Source organism: Neodiprion fabricii, chromosome 2 (assembly GCF_021155785.1).
Source record: "Neodiprion fabricii isolate iyNeoFabr1 chromosome 2, iyNeoFabr1.1, whole genome shotgun sequence".
Taxonomy (NCBI): Eukaryota; Metazoa; Arthropoda; class Insecta; order Hymenoptera; family Diprionidae; genus Neodiprion; species Neodiprion fabricii.
Window position 1 is genome coordinate 40,943,570 of NC_060240.1, and position 15,050 is coordinate 40,958,619.

The 15,050-nt window shown below is 45.7% G+C and overlaps 1 protein-coding gene across 1 annotated transcript in view; it reads right to left on the minus strand.

Moving 5' to 3' along the window:
* LOC124176384 (metabotropic glutamate receptor 2-like) overlaps positions 1-982 on the minus strand; it is an 81,475-nt gene extending 80,493 nt beyond the window's left edge. Inside the window, exon 1 of the mRNA XM_046557608.1 lies at positions 336-982. The gene's annotated coding sequence lies outside the window, so the exon portion shown is untranslated. The remainder of the gene's footprint in view (positions 1-335) is intronic.
* Between the last annotated feature and the right edge of the window lie 14,068 nt (positions 983-15,050).

Sequence of the window (15,050 nt, forward strand, 5' to 3'; positions counted from 1 at the left end):
AAAAGCTTTTATCCGTCAGATTAGGAGGGAAGTCTTTTTGCCACGTTTCTCCGCACGATTCTAACTCTAATTTGAAAGCCACCCCAAACGCCGAACGCTTGTTCATACAAGCGGCACACGACCAACCCCCGAGGACGGGGGCGGCTGCTGAACCGAAGTTAATACGGGCTGATTGCGAAAGGGAAACCGGATACACGTATAAGCTCGGAAAATAGGCACGAAGCGAGTTACAGACATAAGGAGAAATCAATTTATCGCTGAAAGCCTCGAGCCTCGTGCTTAGGATTAGAAATCTGCGTACGCTGCCTCTGCTCCGCAAACATATCTATACTTACGGTTGAACGATCTCCAAACTTATACATCACGATCGGAGCATTTTCTCTTCTCCTTTTCGCGTTCCACGCTCCGACGATTCGCTCGCCGACATCGTACCATTCGCGTATACGGTTGTATTATAGGTACACGTTTCGGATGCGTGTGTACGTATATAGATTTACTGTGGTACCGGTATTGAAAGCTGGTTAAATATTGATAAAAAATTATTCGGATATTGTTTACCGGAGGTTACACACCTGGCGAATTGTCATCGCGAAATTGAATTACGTCGAGTTTAATTGTAGAGAATGAAAGAAGGAACTGATTGAATGAATTTATTTTTTTTTTTTTTTTTTATTCAGCAAGCTACGAGCTCAGTAGTCGTGTACTTTTTTTAATTCCTAATTATTCACCTTCGGCGGAGTAGGAGTTAAACGAACGAACGACAGTTGTGGAAAATTGCAAATTGATATCGGCGAGAAGAGCTCGACCGTGCCGAAGGGTGTTGAGACGGTTTAATTATTGCCAGCATGATCGGGGTGTTCGGGGTTTTGTCGGAAATACCATAAGTACGAACGGTCCCCTTGAGATTTCTAAGATACGGGAATCTATATCGCGCGAAACGAGGTCGACATTGTGGACTAGCCTTAAGCTCGAGTACCGCGCGGCTCTGTGCCAGAGCAGCCACTGAGGCACCGCCGACAGCGTGAACACCGGCTTTGCCGTCGGGGGTGGGGGTGGAGACGGGCGCAGATACGGGGCGAGAGAGGGGGGGGGGGGGGGGAAAGTCAACCCCGAAGATAGAACGATGGACGAACGAACCACGTGTCGATTTTTGATGGAAAATGTAGTTTTTCCTCTTGTCTATCGACCCCCTTTCACGACCGAGAAAAAAAAAATCGAAATTCACGTTTCACGTATGAAGAAAACAAATTACTCGGTTTCATATCATTCCTCGCGAGAGCGCAGCTGAACTTGATATGAAAATTTTCATCTTAGGGTGAATGTATGGGATGTAGATTCTAGTACAGTCGGGTCAAAACAGCCTCGAATGTAAAACGTGGCTGAAAATTATTTCGGTCGTTCAATTTTTCTGAACGTTGTAGATGAGAAGGTAGAGTTCGAATTGAGTACTACTTAAGCTCTTGATCTGGTACGCAGGTATTTCTTAAATTAGCCACAACTTGATCAGTTTCGTCAGTTTCAATCTTCGAACTCTTCTTTCGTCGCGTTTTTTGCTCTGCCAAATTTTAGCCATGGCTGTACGTCTCGTAAACCCTTCGCAGAACCCGTTTTTTTTTTCTCGAGTGCGGTGAATATAAGGTTTTCGTACCGCCGAGGCGTAATTCGAAATCTTTTCTTAGCGCACATCACGAGAGCAGCAATAAGGAGGTAATTTTTCCGGCTTATTGAACTACCCGAGTATTCGCTCTTATTTATTTATTTATTTTCAACTCCCAAACTCTACGATACCCTTCCAGCACAATTTTTTGTGTGATTTCAAGTACGTCCGCTTATACCGGTACGGTAAATTGGAGAGGTTCCCGAGTAGTCTGAATTTGAATCCAAGTTTTCCTCAAATTATTTATAATTGGAATAATATCACGATGCCGCATACCTTCGACGGATCTTAAAAAGCTGCAGAGCTACAAGCTGACGGATACCTTGTCACAGGGGAATTGCATACAACGTCCGGTGTATTAGTAATTTTCGTTGTCATTCTCCTATCTCGTCTTAACGGGCAATATAAGCTGCAGGGAGTGGCTTGCGCAAGTTCGACGATCCCTCGAGTAGGAAGCTATGTTCTTATACTGCTTTACATTACCAAGCCAGTGTCGTATTTGCGCGCAGAGGAAAGAAAAAAGATGGATCATAAAAAAAGAACAAATAATAATAATAATAATAATAATAATAAATAAAAATACATAATGGAAATTAAAGTGAAATATCGCCTTACGGAGCACTTTCGGGTAGTGTTATTTTACATAATAAGAGAAAGATGACAAAGAATGGGAACTGGAGTGTGTAACGAATCGCAATAACATTGCAGGTAAAAGAACAAAGGTGGAAAAAACGAAACGGCTTAAATGAGGCTTAGTTCTAACGAGCTTTTAATCTGTTTCTCACAGGGAATACGTAATTTTTCCCTTTCCTAAAAATGATGACTATCTTCCGTCGTAGTTACGCGCGTTTCGAAAGCGACCCTCGCCGTTTTGATATCGCAGTGCTAGAGGCGTGATATTGACTGTACGATAATTAAGATTGGCAACGAAGAGACGCACGCGGCGCGGCAGGACGGAACTTTTCTCAGCTATTTTGTAATCAGATTTCTTCCGGCTGTGTCGAAAAGTTTTAAAAAATTCAGAGCCTGGCCCGGCGTTTATGCATATATATCAGGCAAGTTTGCGAATTAAGTCAAAGAAGATATATAGCCAGGTATATCCCGGGTCAGCTTCTCAACTTTCATACAACTTCGAAGATCCTAGCCGCAATTTTAGCGCGTGGGCTGCACTTCCAGATTTTGCTTTTTTCTTTTTTTTTTTTTTTTCAACCTCCGACGGTATCGCGGAACTCGCTTTCAGGTCTCGTAATTTCGTAACCAAGCACGCGAGAAGTCGATGCGGCATCGATTAAGCGCTTCAAAATTTATCAAACGACCCCGGCCAAATACGCGTTGATTGAGTTGAGTGATTGATATTTGTCGAGCCGCTCTCTGCAAGCAAGTCGTTAATCATCGGCGAACGCTTCGAGTTTTTGTTGGTATAATTTTAATGTTAAACACGACGACTCTGCTCGTGTCGCGAAAGCTCTCTGTCCGAGGAAAATCAACGATTGGATTATTTCGACGTTTCGAGAACGAGAGCTTCGGCCGATAGCGCAAGGCGTGGTTTATCCTCAAGATCCCGAAGCGCAACAGATTGAAATACGTATGACCCACAATCGAAGCGAAGTGTTCGTTCCTGTTTGCTTTTCGTTCTTTCATTTCCTTACCCAGCAGTTGCTGACCGGGGTTCCGACTTCCAGTTCGGACTCACTTTACCCGCAACAACGCACTTAGTTGTAAGAGTTATAGGAACGTGTGCGAAACTTGGAGCACTATTCACATACAACGGAGTTACTGGTTCCAGAACAAATAACACGGGGTGCCAGAGCTTGCAGCAATTATCTATTCCCGGTTCTCGCAGCTTAATTATCACCGTAAGAATAAGCACCCAATTCGCTACTCGGCAATTATTCAAAGAGGTCGGAGTGAATACCAACTTTGAGAAACGGGGAAAATAACGCAGACTACATTCAGTCACGTTGTAGTTGTTTAATCCGGGCGAAGAACTTGGTTTTTAGACTAACGAAGTGGGGCGAAAAAGCTGATTGTATCGTTGCAGCTGGAGCCAAAGTTACAACGGAATAAATCACGGCCATTTTACCGTCCTCGGATCTTTGGCTCGGTCGGTCACCTCGTCCCTCGGGACACGACTCGGATATCGTTGTGAAATTGACGCAATTAACTCCGATTCAAGGATCAGAAGCGGTGTCCTTCTCGTATTGTCTCTCGAGTGTCGAACATCTGGAACGAACGCGTCGGCAGATCCGCTCGATTCGAGAGTCCATTTGTCGACAGTATAATCGTCGAACTCCGCGTGGAATCGGGAGAAGTCTCGAGACTCCCTGATCCGTCGAGTATTAAGTAATCCCTAAATCCCGCGGTCCGGGTCGTTGAAGCTTCTCCGTGCCCGGTGGGAAAAGGGATTGTGTCGAAACTGTCCGGCCTGGAATATAAAATTGGAAGCAGACACCTCAGACGTCGCGTGCGAAGCTCGATATTTCCAAGTAAACATCGTCGGAGCTTGCTTTCGTTGAAATCGAGTTGGGAGCAGATATTTTCGGAAAAGCGACTCGCGCCGAGTTTTCCACCCTCGCCGAGCACGCGGCTCTTCGTTTGCTTCGCACTCCGCGACGTCTTTATTACTCCGGGACTAATCTCAGTGAGTGCGAGACTCAGGTAGGGAGAGGTGGACGTTGTTATTAAATCCGTGAAGTTCGGATGAACGACCAACGAATACCGAATGCGACTCTCGAGGCAGCCGGCGTCATTGTTTCGCTTTTGATAGCCGGTGGCTGAGCCGGCTGCATGTTGTATTTGATCCAGACTAAAAGCTCTCGGCTGTTGTCTCTGACCGAGGGTTGATCCCTCGGTTTAATCGGCAGAATCCTGAGGGAACGGTGCGCGGAATCTGGTATATAAATTCGTCGCACGTACACCGTATGACCCTTCCACCGCTCTGCTCATGCAATTCCGTCCAAGGTTCGGACCGCGACGGTTTTACTCCCAGCAAGTCATCGGCGCCGGTGACAAGGATTGGGAAGAAAAGAAGAAACGAACATTTTTTTAAAAACAAATAGGCCGATCCGACTGCAGAGAAGATAATACGCACGTAGAGTATAAGCGCGATACTTTTTTTCTTCTCCGAAAACTATAATTTCGATCTTGTTTCGAGGCAGTCGAAAGAAGTTGGGAGAAAAAATTCCGAGACACAGTATTGCGCGTAATTCATTCCACGTCGCGTCGCGTTGTCTGGGCCGTATAACAATCCGCTATTATATCCAGCGATAAGTGACAGCCATCTTACGACCGCTCTGCAGTAGCTGGTAATCGTTCCCGGGATCGTTCGACGAAAACGGAATGATTTATACGTATGATATCTCGGCGGGTATACGGTTAGTTGTTAACAACCGCGGCACCTTCCACCTTCGCCATTTTCTCCGGGCGTTGAATCGACGCAATAACAATACCCATTCGCTTTCTTACTCAATCTTTTCAACGTACGGAACGTCAGCCGTATAACCGTTTTACTCGGTACGTGAGACCGTTTCGTGTTGCTGGAACCCTTATTTGCCATGCATCATATCTACGGAAGCGGCACATACGCGTCTGGCAATCTTATCTGTGACAAGTATCATCCGACGCCCACGTTGTGGGAAAAATCTTCGTTTCGTGGTACGTGCTTAATTTTCCCTCAATTATCACATTAAGTTAGCGGATAGCGGATAGCGGAGCAATGGAAATCGGAGTTGCGCTGAAACGACTGTAAGATCCGACGCCAAAACCAGACGTTTACTCAGAGACGTTTTTTAATATTGGTAAAAGAAGTTTATTTATACTTTTACATAAAATTTATGGGTAATTGATCAGGCTAAATGACGAAAAAATGAATTCAAATAAGGTTGATTGCGAATCCCTCGTCCCTTGATAACGAAAATCTCAGCCTCGAAATTAGCACACTTATTAAAGATCGTAAGCTGCGTGCGTGCTCACCGATTCCCAGCCGAGGGTTCGTTAGGTGATGGGGTCTGAGCCCCTTGTCTTATCGTCAATCCTCCTTATAGGTATAGAATCAGCTCGACGAAGGGCTCGAGGATCCGGCTTAGGTACCTTCGAGTCTGCATATAACGGCATACAAACGGCGTGTGTAATGCGCGTATAACTTGATGTTCCACCCTCCGCCCCATGCCCCCGAAACTTTGCGAAAACACGTAAAGTGCACGTGGTTCACCGTTACGTCACGGAATCGAGGCTCGCCACACAAGCCGGAAACTTTGCAGGGAAGAATCGGGATCAGGCGCTTCAGGAACGAACAATTTTTCACCTTGGTTCATCGTACTAGGTACAAAAAAACAAGAGAAAAAATAAAAAAAAGAAACCAACCGTGCGTTTGGTCCGTGAAATTTACTCTCACGGATATACAGGATTTTGTTGTTGTATTTTTAAAGATTTAGAATCTCCTTCCACTCGATCCTGAGACATCAATAAAGCGGCAGAAAAAGCTTTTATACCTGGAATCCTGGTCCTGTTTCGTTCCCGAGAATCGGTTGGCTTCGGTTACGTCATGACACGCCGCTTTTTACAGTATGTACTGATTTTGCGTGGGTGGAAAGGGCAGGGTACCAAATTTTCAATCAAGTGTCTACCTAACCTTTCGACGTCGCACGTCACGCCGGAAGGCAAGGTTACTCGGGTAAATGGTTAAGCGGATTCTTAGCTGTAATTTGTTTTCGAAAATCTAAGACGGGAGACGAGTGCGTTTGGCGGATATTGAACGGGATTCCGGCCGAGCGGAGAAGCGCTGTGATCTTTTTCATTACGATAAAGGAAAGTAGAGAGAAAAAAGAGAAAAAGGAAGCGTGGCTCACGAATCCGTGCGAATTTGACGAATATTTACCGAAACAAAATCGCACACGTCTCAGATGCCGGAGAATCGCGCCAATTCTTTTCCCGAGTTCGATAGCGGTACGTGTCACGGTTATGGTATTGCGAATAAATGGCGAAATCGAAGGATGCCGGATGTATTCGAGTTGAAATTCGACCGACGATGTTGAAGCGATGCTTTGTGTGCCGTGAATCGCCAAATGCCCCCCGCGGAGTCTCTTCTTCTCGCAATTTTGCCAGCCGAACTTGGCTGCTGAGCCTCCGTCGCCGAAATGCCTATGAAAACCGCGTCGTTTTCAATACCTCTTGTAATTATAAGACACAAATCAAGTTTTTGGCTTGTTAGATACACGGCTCTCTACACCCAGTGCCGAGCCTTGACTTTCTATCGAAAAAGGAAGGTAATTTTGGAAATTTATCGTCGACGATAACTGCTGCGTCCCGCGAGTTGTAAGGAATGTACGTGACTTTGTGCTAGAGATTCTTTGTTATTTCAATTTATTTGTACGCCTACTTCTCGCTCTTCTGCATTCTTTGGATTTTTCACATTAGACGGAATTTTTCACACCCAATATCGATAAGTGAGAAAAAACACACACACAAACACACGCAGGCGCAAATCAAGTAAACAGCTTCTTCGTAATTTCAAACTCGATTCGCCAACGGAATTAAATAAGCCATTCATTTGCTCGATAGTTTCTACAACTATAAAATTTCATTCGAAAGAGAGAATATCGCTCGTAAAATCGGTAGCTTACTGAACTTTTATATAACTGTACAGGTACTCGAGTAAATTCACGAGAGTGGGGAAAAAAACCCTGCTATTTTATTTCGAAACGTCGAGTGGCCGCCCTGAGCAGAGATGGTCGTATAAGATTGGACGATGGTGTCTCGGAACGGAAATTGGGGTTGAAATTTAGAGGTTATTTTTTTTTTTCTAGGCGAAACCGTTCCACTTTCACGACCACTTGTTTCCCTGGTTTTATAGTTTTTTTGTACACCGATCCTCCAATCTCTGTCACCTTCCCGAATATATGGACATAGGAATATTTATACCGAATCACACGGCATGTATTTCGGAAGAAATATTCAATTGTATTTGTGAAGAGTAATGTCGTCGTTATAAGAACGTGTGAAAGTACACGTCCCTTCGGAAGATTGATAAGAAAATTCCGTGTCGTCGTAAAGATACCACAGTTGATACAAATTTCTCAACAGATGAATCGCAATCATAGTTGTATCGTCTCGCCGGCAGGACCGGGTTGATTGCGGTTTAACGAGATCTACCAACACGGATTGCGATCAGCTCGGTTGTTTCAAGCGCGTGAAGCTAGGCAGGGAAATTTTCCTCCATCGCGTATTTAAAGTGGCGTGATAAGAAGGTTGGACAAGGTCGCGTATAAATAAATGCCAGAGAAGGTACGAGCGCGCGATAAGGGCGTCTTTGTTACACGCGTAGACCGACGCCGGCCGTCCGGTAGGAATGATAATTAATTTGTTTCCACGAGATTCGGGGTGTTCGCGTGGGGTCGTCGTTTCCCGGCGTGTCGGTGTCGCTGCAGTGAATATGCATTATCCGTTTATATCACGTATCGTATATCTCTCAGTGGCGCCCTCGCCGCATATGTAACGCTGTAACGTCGTAAAATTTTATCACCGTAGTAAGTAGGTACCAACACGACGTATGTATAATGTCCTACACGTACTTCCGCCAGCTGGGATAACGCATATGTACCGTAGACTGGCACGGGCCAATCCTGAACTGCTCGATTCCGCATGCATACTCGAGCAGAATTTACCATAATCTCTCTACACGGGTGTATAAACAGGAATTGCACCTGTTAAATCGATCATTTGATTTGATTGGATGTGCGGTTAGACACGCCAGTTTTTTTTATTGAATTTAAAATAAAGTATACGGTGTGACAAGAACTTCCGACGATGTTATGGAGGGGGGGGGGGGGGGGTAGACGCAGCTTCGAAGGTCTTACAATTGGACCAAAACTATTTTTAGGAGTTTTTTTTTTCTTTCAAGGAATATGAAAATACTTGGTGGAGCGATTCGAGTTCGAGGGCTATTGTTTATGGTTTCAAGAATATTTTAGAATTTTTTCATGGAAATTGATGGTACAATGATGGCACGGCGCACATAAGTAGCGTGTATTCTATACTCTGGATAATCGACTCGTTTAGTTTCGCAAAGTCGGATAAAGCGGAAAAGATAGGCGGTTTTAGAAGCGGGTATTCCGCGCGGTACGCCTACCGGCTGTTCTGTTTTGCCTCGCCGCGTGCAAACGCGCACTCGAACTCACTTGCGAGTATAATTACTACCTGGTAAATTGCTGAGACGGTGTTAAACCCGCTCCTGTAATTTTCAACGCGAGGAGCTCAAGCGTCCAGAAACTTGATGAATCCTTTATTTCACTTTCCCAGCTATTCGACCCGTGTAACGCGGACAGTTACGCTACAAATTCAGCCCTCTTCACGCGATAAAATTCAATTAGCAGGCTTTTCGTTCTCCAATTTCCGTACCCCAACATTCGTTGGCTCGTTCGAAAATCCCGCGACCCTTAAGCGCGCTCCGGATTGGCGGGAGTCGCCTGACGTCACGAGTGGCGCGCGGCGCCACCTTTCGGGCAGTTTGGAAAGCTCGCAATGTTTGTTTCCGTTGCTTATCGCTCAGCTCGAAATGCCGGATATTTAATGACCGGTAAAATTTTGCCAGTGTATTCGCATCACGGCCTGTAGCACTGTGGATAAATTGCATTTGTGAAATAAACGATGTACGAGTTAAGCCCGTGCATACCGCAGCCCTTCCCACGCTCAGGCAATTCAACTTTATACCAAACTCCGAACGATATCCGCCGCGATACGATCGGCAGTGGTTTGTTAATCCGCACTTTGATAGCGCAGCACGCGTGTTTCGAACAGCGTCGGATGCACGGAACTCGAGTCCTTTCGCATCAGTGGAAAATGCTTGTTTCTTTCTCTTCTAATCGGTGGATGATGTGAAACGGAAGGTAAACAAGAGATATTGAGGAGAAATAAAAATGATTGATCTGTGTAGAATATGAATATAAATAAGGGTATAATAGAACGAAAAAAAGGAGTGAGTGGGCGGTCGTTTTGTGGGGTGAAAAAAATTCCTCACGCTCCAACGCCCTATCTAAAGTGCTCCCGGTAAACAGACTGCGATTCCCTTGGTCGTTTAAAAAAATATATATTTCTCCCTCGCTCCCCGTTCGCGGCTCGCATCGCTGCTTCTCAATCGCCCCCCCCCCCCAGTATTTATTATCCCTCCGCACACGATACACTTGACGAGTGTACGTATAATACAAGAGCATTCAAACGTTCAGACACGTAATTGTACGCCTTTCGTGCTTCGGATTTCTGCCATGTTTGCTGTGCAGCTGACACGGCTCGTTAACTTTGTTTGTTCGGTACGTATGAAGCCGAGTATTTAGCCCGAAAAAATCTGTATTCCATCGTGTCTCACCCCCGTGATGACAGGCGGACTTGCACTGCCTCGTTAACTTTCGTTGAAAAAATGTCAAGGACATCGATGTGGCTTTGCGTCAAGCTTGCATCAGCTTCGCGATGCCTCTTCCGTCAATGGGATCCAAAGTTGAGCTTAGAATGATTCTCACAAACGTGTCTCTCTGCAAATTTCATAACCATCGAGGAGCTTGCGTGGTGAGCGTTAAAAGGATGAGACACGTGGAGTGATGTCTGAAAGATGGATACGGCAATATGATTCATCTTCCATATTGCGCGATAATGGGACTGGTTTATTTTTGCGTTTGAATACACGCCTCGGATGTTCAAGAAAGTGACGGTGTAATTTTTTCCGATCGAACCTGCTTTTCCGACGGTTCGAAGAGGCCTACGCAGCAATATCTCGAGTGCGACACAATAGAAACGGATGCTGATGACGAGGGTGGCGGAAAAGGTGTGCGAGCGACGTTGCGAATCCATGAATGTCCGCACTGCTCGACCAAGGTGTTCCGGGAGTGGGATTCGGGGAGGCTCACGTTCATCCGCTCATGGGTTGTTGCTCCGCATTCAGATCTCGTCTTTGCATTCGATATGTCACGTTCGTCCGAGAAGGTGGCCAAACAACCCTTCCGCGTCTACTCACAGCGTGTTCTGTCCTCGCGATACACGTGACAAGTTACCATCCAACTCGCAAGACGAAAAGTAGACGTGGCTACATGAATCGAATCTGGATTTCTCCCCTCGGCTTTCAGGGATCGAACATCGAGAGAGTTCTCCATGATGTCATTTGTTATCACGCTGTTCGACGCTCTCATCTTCGAACTGAAAAATCTCGAGACAAAGAAATACGCCGTCTCGAGGGTATCTTTTGGCAACACTGTTTCGCAACAGCAGTCTGAACAGCCTGGCTTCTGAAGTGTGTCATACATCCTACGAATGGTCTCGATTTGTCAGACGTCCACTCTCACGGTCCGGACACTCGAGGCAACAGCTGGTTACATTTCAGATCCCGATTCGGTCTTCCATTATTATTATTATTATTATTATTATTGTTGTTGTTGTTATTTTTTTGCAGACAGTACCGTGAAATTGTCAGGCAAGCACTCGTCGATCGGCTGCAACAAACTTGTAGACATAAATCGTTTCTTTGATCGTTACATCTACTTTACAGCTTCAAAGTGTAGTGACAGCCAGATATAGAATCTTGATGATTTTGTCTGGGCTTCAATGCTACTTTAATAATCTTACCTGCGTTTTGCATAAAAAGATTCATTCCCGAAATACAGTCCTGCTCCTTGACAAGATTTTCTTTCAGGGAGCTGAGCGTTTCCTTGAGACGACGTAGTCTAATTAACCCCACCCTTCTGTGCAGCGAATCGCAAAGCTTAGCTTGAAGTAATCGGTATCTTCAAAAATTTCCAGCCCCTATTAAATATGAATTGCCTGGAGCGTCAACACGGCCGTGCAAATAATACCAAAGGCATCGACGGACGGAGGGCTGGTGAAGAGTCTTGAAGTCGGGATCAGGTCGGCATCTTGTCGTTAAATCGATAGGGTCAAGAGCGCCTGCGGAGTCGGTAGGTTTAATTCGATCGCAGGGTCACAAGATCGTCGACTTGATCGACGATGCGAATTTAATGTCGATGAATTCTCGAGTTCACGCTGCAGGCGAGCGGCTCAGTGAATTCTTTCCAATATTCAGCTCGGGGTGGGTGGTGTCGAGTTCTGCTCCCCCGGGACACATTCCTCTTCGATTTCCAGGACTAACCCACTGGCCAAAGGTTGACAAAACACACAGTTTTGGGTCTCAGGAACACAGGGTGGGAGTTCTGCGGCTCCTAAGCTGCTCGTGAAATAACTAGGGAATGTCCTAGATCAGCCGCAGAATGATTTCGGTAATCGAGGAGGAGGCGCAAGAAGGCTGAATAAAGCTGGTAATGCCCCAAAAATGCCTGAATCACAACTCCGAGGGGTCAGGACGTAATGATTTCCTGAAAATCTCCCATCTAGCGAAGGAACTGTGAAAAGAAACCAATGAACCCTGATTGTGGGGAATTTTGGCGAGCCAGCCACCCTGCGACGCGGAGATTGGTCGGCTCAACACTCGGACCGGAAGTGGTGGGTCGACGCAATAGCCTTCTTCTTCTTGATGTGTCGCGGGCCAAATCCGCGCGACAATAAAGCACGAAAGCGGCGTTAATAATTGGCCGGCTATCCGGGGCTGACACCGAGCTGCAAATCAATCGACACCCGGGCAGTTCTCGGAACGCGGTCGGACTTTGAGTCTTTGAGAAGTCAATTCATCGATCCTTTCGAAACGAGCCGAGCCAGGCATTCTGATGAGATCCTTACGCCCGCGCTGAAGGAAGTTGCGCGGATAAAAAATCGCGCCGATCGATCGTGTTTCGCCCTTTCATTCACCCGGATCTGTCAAAGGGAGGCAGAAGGCATGTTATTAGTCTCGCGCCTCGTATAATCCTCCGGATCAAAATTCAGTACCTAACTTCCTTCGCTCTGCTGTTATTAGGGAATAAATTTCAACGTTGTAAGAAGTCATTTACAGAACAGCTATAAGGGAAATGAACCTTTCAGAAAAGAAAACAACAATTTTTCAAACGAAAAAAATTGCTGTACGAAGAAAAGTATTCCAACGGTTGAACGGGTGAGAATAAAAAAAGCTCTCGTTTAATTGAATAATTTTAAGTGTCTGTGTGTGTGCGTGTGTGTGAGGGTGAGTCGTCGAGAGTGATATTTAATTTCTTGGGAAAATTACAGCGATATAATTGGCAGATTGACGTGAAATTATTTCGATAATCTTCTCAGAGGATAAACGTATCCGACATCGACGAGCAGGGTTCGAAGGAAAATGTTGGGCTCTGGTCCATGGAAAAAGAGAGAAAATAATAACCGCAGAGAAAGAAATGGATCCACTTAACCTACTAAACCGTCGTCGAATCGGCCCTGTGCGATCCCACGTGAGCTGCACTGCACAGCTTGGGTTCTCTATCGTCCAACGAGCACGATATCGCGATTCGCAGCTGTGTGGATTACGCGATGGGCGTGCGATTGGTCAAGCGGGAAAGCGCATCGCACGGTCGGTACGAACCACCGAGGATGAGGATTTATTGGGCAGGATGAGGTGGATGATGGAGCCTTGGCCCGCCGCCCTGTGGCTGGAAGACGGGATGCCATCCTGCCTCCGAAATCCCGATGGGATTACCCTCACCCTCCCCATTCCCAGCCGCAAACACGTATGCGTCTCCAGGCATCCGTTCGCCCTCTGGTTACTGTTATTATTACATCGTTACCGTCGTTAGTTTCAGGCTTTGATCATCTGCCGGGAATATATCTTAGCGTGGGTGATATTCGGGATTAATGAACAACTCGCGCGAACGTTGTGTGATCGAGACAACCGAAAATGTAGCTCGAATTACTCTGCACGCGAGACAAAGATATTTTTGTCAGTTTTAGAAAGTCCTGAAATCTTGATTTATGGAGTGAAATTATTATGTCAGGACTGCAGAATAATTCTTAAATTAATTAGCTGCTGTTATTGGTTCAACTTAATATACCCTACACAAGTGTCAAGTCTGGCCGCAATTCCGTGTCCGAAGTCGTAAATTATTTCCGTTGAAAAAATTGATCCACGTATCGGTGCTTGAACAGTTTCAAACTTGAGCTCGCAGTTCAAGTTCATTCATTCAATTATCCGCCCTAACTGTGGATCGATGGCGTTTACTTTAGCACATATTTAGTACCCGCAGCTGAGAACGCTGAGGTTGTAAAATTGTTTTTTGCCAACCAACCCTTGCAGCGTGGTTATCAGCTTGCTCTTACCGACGCAAGAGTACACTGTAAGGGTTCACTCCGTCTGCGGATAAGCAGCTTGCAACGAACTTGAGCTTACCAATCGTGGGAGTTGAAATCCGTCGCTAATTTACCGACCGTGGAATTTTCACCCCTGGTGGGGTGTAGCACCCCTTCAGAGTCGATAAGGAAACGAGCGAAAGTGCGGAAAACGCGGCGAGCTTTTTCGAAATCTCACGCAAGTAGTACGGAGAGAAATTTTGATTCACTTGACGATGATTTTGACTGCACTTCCCGAATCAAATTCTCCAGCTCATATTAACGTAAATCATGTAATTCGTTGAAGTGCATCGCAGGAATTAAGTTAAATACCGGTGGAAATTAATCGGGGTGAAGTGGATCATAATTTAACATGCATGTACATCTGTGCGGGATAGTGTGAAAATTAATACAAAGTTTCCGTGGCTGTGAAATTTATTAAAATTATGTACCAGCGGTGCAACGTTGAGTGGCTGACTTTGCCAGGTAAAAGGTCATCACTGTACAGATGTTATCCCGTTTGAAATTTAACAAGTTCCGACAAAAGTGAACCGGGATCGTTTAAAAACTTTTCTCGGAATTTATTAAATCAACGATAAAAATATCGGATAACGTACAATAAAATCTACGGGAGTAACTCTGCCGGGGAAGTTCATGCGCGGAGTTTGAAAAGCGAGCTAAACGAGAAGCGAAGTCGCACGAATGGCGAAGAATTCTTCGGTGCCGACGCGCGTTCGCCAAGTATCTGAGAACCGGGCTTGGAACTCAGACATGCGGAATGCGGAATGCGAGGCGATGCGAATCCGGTCTCTCTGACCCTTTGTACGGCTGCCGGAGTCACTCTGCAATGCTCAACGAATGGTGAGTAAGGGTTGAATGGATGGAGTAACGCATCCGTCGGAGAAAAATGAGAAAAGAACGAAATAGACCGGGAGGAAAGTATGGAAATATGCAAAGGGGGGCTTCAGAAATTCGCCTCGATGAATCGATTTGAAATTGGGGAGATGGTCGCCGCGCGTTGTCAGTCGATGCGGAAAGATGTCCTCTGTTGTTGTTGAACACTCGATCACGAATCTACCGTCCATTGCAACGGAGTTTCGATCGACGATGAAACGGACCATCAAATCCACCGTCGATCGGTGTGAGACAAAGTTAATCGGCGATCGAAAAACGAGCGGAAAAACCTATT